Consider the following 6,802-nt stretch of genomic DNA (forward strand, 5'->3'; position numbering starts at 1 on the left):
TTTGATCTGTCTAACTCTGGTATTATTTGAAGTTTTTTTTCCAGCTTTCAGCCAAGGGAAAAACCTAATATCGTACACGATTTTGAGCACCTTGGGCTGGGTGGAAGAAGTGACTTTGCCCCCTTAAACCCAAAAACTTCAAAAAGTTACCCCTGGAGTCTAGAAATGGGTCATAGACACTCCTGCAATGTCATCTGAGGTACACTATGGGGTCCTTGGCTCCAGAACTAGAAATGTGATGTGACTCTGGGCTCAATGGCCTATAATGGAAAAAATGAGTTTGACACCAAACACCTCGAAATGTCAGAAATAGGAGTCAAACATGTACCTGGAGGCTGGAAATGAGCCCTAGACACTCTTGCTATATCACCTGAGCTATATAAGGGGGTCCTGGTGGCTACAGGGACCTGAAAACAGTCATTAGGGTTGATACTGAAAATTAGCAAAAATCGTCAAAAAATATTTTTTTGACAAGATTTGCATATTTTTCAAATAGCTCAGAATGGATATCACAGTCACTTTGTGAGTGCCCAGGACCTAAATATACTTGTTAGAAAGCTCAGATCCGATGTTTTCATGTGATCTATGTACCTTTGGTATTATCTGAAGTTTTTTTCCAGCTTCCAGCCAAGGGAAAAACCTGATATCGTACCCGATTCTGAGCACCTTGGGCTGGGTGGAAGAAGTGACTTTGCCCCCTTAAACCTAAAAACTTCAAAAAGTCACCCCTGGAGTCTAGAAATGGCTCATAGACACTCCTGCAATGTCATCTGAGGTACACCATGGGGTCCTTGGCTCCAGAACTAGAAATGTGATGTGACTCTGGGCTCTATGGCCTATAATGGAAAAAATGAGTTTGACACCAAACACCTCAAAATGTCAGAAATAGGAGTCAAACATGTACCTGGAGGCTGGAAATGAGCCCTAGACACTCTTGTTATATCACCTCAGCTATATAATGGGGTCCTGGTGGCTACAGGGACCTGAAAACAGTCATTAGGGTTGATACTGAAAATTAGCAAAAATCGTTTAAAAATATTTTTTTGACAAGATTTGCTAATTTTCCAAATAGCTCAGAATGGATATCACAGTCACTTTGTGAGTGCCCAGGACCTAAATATACTTGTTAGAAAGCTCAGATCTGATGTTTTCATGTGATCTATGTACCTTTGGTATTATCTGAAGTTTTTTTTCCAGCTTCCAGCCAAGGGAAAAACCTGATATCGTACCCGATTTTGAGCACCTTGGGCTGGGTGGAAGAAGTGACTTTGCCCCCTTAAACCCAAAAACTTCAAAAAGTCACCCCTGGAGTCTAGAAATGGGTCATAGACACTCCTGTAATGTCATCTGAGGTACACTATGGGGCCCTTAGCTGCAGAACTAGAAATGTGATGTGACTCTGGGCTCTATTACCTATAATGGAAAAAATGAGTTTGACACCAAACACCTCGAAATGTCAGAAATAAGAGTCAAACATGTACCTGGAGGCTAGAAATGAGCCCTAGACACTCTTGCTATATCACCTGAGCTATATAATGGGGTCATGGTGGCTACAGGGACCTGAAAACAGTCATTAGGGTTGATACTGAAAATTAGCAAAAATCGTCAAAAAATATTTTTTTGACAAGATTTGCTAATATTCCAAATAGCTCTGAATGGATATCACAGTCACTTTGTGAGTGCCCAGGACCTAAATATACTTGTTAGAAAGCTCAGATCCGATGTTTTCATGTGATCTATGTACCTTTGGTATTATCTGAAGTTTTTTTCCAGCTTCCAGCCAAGGGAAAAACCTGATATCGTACCCGATTTTGAGCACCTTGGGCTGGGTGGAAGAAGTGACTTTGCCGCCTTAAACGCAAAAATTTCAAAAAGTCACCCCTGGAGTCTAGAAATGGGTCATAGACACTCCTGCAATGTCATTTGAGGTACACTATGGGGTCCTTGGCTCCAGAACTATAAATGTGATGTGACTCTGGGCTCTATGGCCTATAATGGAAAAATTAGTTTGACACCTGAAATGTCAGAAATAGGAATCAAACATGTACCTGGAGCCTGGAAATGAGCCCTAGACACTCTTGCTATGTCACCTGAGATATATTATCAGGTCCTGGTGTCTACAGGGACCTGAAAACAGTCATGAGGGTTGATACTGAAAATTAGCAAAAATCGTCAAAAAATGTTTGTTTGACAAGATTTGCTAATTTTCCAAATAGCTCAGAATGGATATCACAGTCACTTTGTGAGTGCCCAGGACCTAAATATACTTGTTAGTAAACTCAGATCTGATGTTTTCATGTGATCTATGTACCTTTGGTATTATCTGAAGTTTTTTTCCAGCTTCCAGCCAAGGGAAAAACCTGATATCGTACCCGATTTTGAGCACCTTGGGCTGGGTGGAAGAAGTGACTTTGCCGCCTTAAACGCAAAAATTTCAAAAAGTCACCCCTGGAGTCTAGAAATGGGTCATAGACACTCCTGCAATGTCATCTGAGGTACATTATGGGGTCCTTGGCTCCAGAACTAGAAATGTGATGTGACTCTGGGCTCTATTACCTATAATGGAAAAAATTAGTTTGGCACCAAACACTTCGAAATGTCAGAAATAAGAGTCAAACATGTACCTGGAGGCTAGAAATGAGCCCTAGACACTCTTGCTATATCACCTGAGCTATATAATGGGGTCCTGGTGGCTACAGGTACCTGAAAACAGTCATTAGGGTTGATACTGAAAATTAGCAAAAATCGTCCAAAAATATTTTTTGACAAGATTTGCTAATTTTCCAAATAGCTCAGAATGGATATCACAGTCACTTTGTGAGTGCCCAGGACCTAAATATACTTGTTAGAAAGCTCAGATCTGATGTTTTCATGTGATCTATGTACCTTTGGTATTATCTGAAGTTTTTTTCCAGCTTCCAGCCAAGGGAAAAACCTGATATCGTACCCGATTTTGAGCACCTTGGGCTGGGTGGAAGAAGTGACTTTGCCGCCTTAAACGCAAAAACTTCAAAAAGTCACCCCTGGAGTCTAGAAATGGGTCATAGACACTCCTGCAATGTCATCTGAGGTACACTATGGGGTCCTTGGCTCCAGAACTTGAAATGTGATGTGACTCTGGGCTCTATTACCTATAATGAAAAAAATGAGTTTGACACCAAACACTTCGAAATGTCAGAAATAAGAGTCAAACATGTACCTGGAGGCTAGAAATGAGCCCTAGACACTCTTGCTGTATCACCTGAGCTATATAATGGGGTCACGGTGGCTACAGGGACCTGAAAACAGTCATTAGGGTTGATACTGAAAATTTGCAAAAATCGTCAAAAAATATTTTTTTGACAAGATTTGCTAATTTTACAAATAGCTCAGAATGGATATCACAGTCACTTTGTGAGTGCCCAGGACCTAAATATACTTGTTAGAAAGCTCAGATCTGATGTTTTCATGTGATCTATGTACCTTTGGTATTATCTGAAGTTTTTTTCAAGCTTCCAGCCAAGGGAAAAACCTGATATCGTACGCGATTCTGAGCACCTTGGGCTGGGTGGAAGAAGTGACTTTGCCCCCTTAAACCCAAAAACTTCAAAAAGTCACCCCTGGAGTCTAGAAATGGGTCATAGACACTCCTGCAATGTCATCTGAGGTATACTAGGGGGTCCTTGGGTCCAGAACTAGAAATGTGATGTGACTCTGGGCTCTATGGCCTATAATGGAAAAAATGAGTTTGACACCAAACACCTCGAAATGTCAGAAATAGGTTTCAAACATGTACCTGGAGGCTGGGAATGAGCCCTAGACACTCTTGCTATATCACCTGAGCTATATAATGGGGTCCTGGTGGCTACAGGGACCTGAAAACAGTCATTAGGGTTGATACTGACCCAGAAAAAAAAATTCTTTTTTCCAAAAGCTGCACTGGTGTAGCTCTCTGAAAAAGGGCGTGGCCGAATATTTTTTTGCGCACAAAGGGGGGTGCATATGAAAGAGGGCGTCGAAATATTATGATTGAGCACGTTTTTTTTTTTCGACATGGGCGCGAGTCAGGCTGTTGCGTGTCACCTCATTTATGGACGATCCATCTCATAACATCTCTACTCTCTGTCTCTCTCTCACACTCTATATTACACTCTATGTCCTGCACACTCTTCTCTCACTCACACCCCTCCAGTACTGGGGCCCAGCCACGTCTCCTCCTGCTCGGCTCCCTAACCATCCAAGTGGTGGATTTGGCTGTGACCAATCAGCGGCCCCATTACAAAAGTCAGGTGACTGTAGCTTGACTCTAGTCTCACCAGTGATGCATTTGCATCACTAGTGATGCACATGCATCACCAGTGCTGCATATCAGGTTTAGTGTGCATCACTAGTGATGCATGAAAAGGTTAAATTGATTTAAAAATTAATGGAGATATACATTATGTTTAGCATGTTATTAGGCACATGTTCCTTGCTGTTTTTTTCATTTTCCACCATTTTTGACCGTTTTATGTCACTTTGAAGCGCTGGTGATGATTGGGAAATTGATGAAAATTGTGATGAGGGATGATTCAAAAGTGCTGAAAATACATTTGGCAACTATTCAGGACATTGCAATCACACCTATATAGTTTTTAAATGATTTTGAAGTATTACAAATTTTAAACATCATAAGGGAGGCAAGCTGAAATTTTACCCCACTCGGAGTTCCATGACCTCGGACACAAAAGTGACCTTGTCCCCCTGAAATTTAAAATGCTAATTTTCATGTTTATTTGTAAAGCTATTCATTCTGTTTCATTCATTGTGTGTTTATAATGCTCTAAGGCCACTTTAACACTCATTTGTTTTCATTTCAATCCATTTTTGAACACTTTGATGCACCATTGATGTTTTTGGACTTAGTCATTTTTTGCTTCAGGGGACTTCAAAAGTGTTTGAAATTCATTTTGGAGGTACACAGAACAGTGCAAATGCAGTTATATAGCATTCAGGACACTGCAATTACACCTATATAGTTTTTTAATGATTTTGATGCACTAACATTTTTGACCTCCATAAGGGGGCAAGCTGAAATTTTACCCTGCTCGGAGTTCCATGACTTCCGTGACCGTGTCCTCCTGAAATTTAAAATAACAATTTTTAATGTTTTTGTAAAACTAGTCATTCTATATCATTCATTATATGTTCAGCATGCTATTGGGCCACTGTAGCACTTTGTTTTTTTCATTTTAACCCAATTTTGACCGTTTTGTAACACTTTATGATGTTTTTGGACTCAGTCATTTTTTGCTTCAGCAGACTTCAAAAGTGTTATAAATTCATTTTGGAGGGGCACAGAACACTGCAAATACAGTTATACAGTATTCAGGACACTGCAATTACACCTATATAGTTTTTAAATAATTTTGATGCAATAACATTTTTGACCTCCATAAGGGGGAAAGCTGAAATTTTACACCGCTTGGAGTTCCATGACTTCCGTGACCTTGTCCCCCTGAAATTTAAAATAACAATTTTTGATGTTTTTGTAAAACTAGTCATTCTATATCATTCATTATATGTTCAGCATGCTATTGGGCCACTGTATCACTTTGTTTTTTTTCATTTTAACCCAATTTTGACCGTTTTGTAACACTTTATGATGTTTTTGGACTCAGTCATTTTTTGCTTCAGCAGACTTCAAAAGTGTTATAAATTCATTTTGGAGGGGCACAGAACACTGCAAATACAGTTATACAGTATTCAGGACACTGCAATTACACCTATATAGTTTTTAAATGATTTTAATGCACTAAAATGTTTGACCTCCATAAGAAGGAAAGCTGAAATTTTACACCGCTCGGAGTTCCATGACTTTGGTGACCTTGTCCCCCTGAAATGTAAAATAATTTTTTTTTAATGTTTTTGTAAAACTATTCATTCTATATCATTCATTATATGTTCAGCATGCTATTGGGCCACTGTAGCACTTTGTTTTTTTCATTTTAACCAAATTTTGACCGTTTTGTAACACTTTATGATGTTTTTGGACTCCGTCATTTTTTGCTTCAGCAGACTTCAAAAGTGTTATAAATTCATTTTGGAGGGGCACAGAACACTGCAAATACAGTTATACAGTATTCAGGACACTGCAATTACACCTATATAGTTTTTAAATAATTTTGATGCAATAACATTTTTGACCTCCATAAGGGGGAAAGCTGAAATTTTACACCGCTTGGAGTTCCATGACTTCCGTGACCTTGTCCCCCTGAAATTTAAAATAACAATTTTTAATGTTTTTGTAAAACTAGTCATTCTATATCATTCATTATATGTTCAGCATGCTATTGGGCCACTGTAGCAATTTGTTTTTTTCATTTTAACCCAATTTTGACCGTTTTGTAACACTTTATGATGTTTTTGGACTCGGTCATTTTTTGCTTCAGCAGACTTCAAAAGTGTTATGAATTCATTTTGGAGGGGCACAGAACACTGCAAACACAGTTATACAGTATTCAGGACACTCCAATTACACCTATATAGTTTTTAAATGATTTTAATGCACTAAAATGTTTGACCTCCATAAGAGGGAAAGCTGAAATTTTACCACGCTCGGAGTTCCATGACTTTGGTGACCTTGTCCCCCTGAAATTTAAAATAATTTTTTTAAATGTTTTTGTAAAACTATTCATTCTATATCATTCATTATATGTTCAGCATGCTATTGGGCCACTGTAGCACTTTGTTTTTTTCATTTTAACCAAATGTTGACCGTTTTGTAACACTTTATGATTTTTTGGGACTTAGTCATTTTTTGCTTCAGCAGACTTCAAAAGTG

Source organism: Lissotriton helveticus, chromosome 1_1, assembly GCF_964261635.1.
Source record: "Lissotriton helveticus chromosome 1_1, aLisHel1.1, whole genome shotgun sequence".
In the NCBI taxonomy this organism is placed as follows: domain Eukaryota; kingdom Metazoa; phylum Chordata; class Amphibia; order Caudata; family Salamandridae; genus Lissotriton; species Lissotriton helveticus.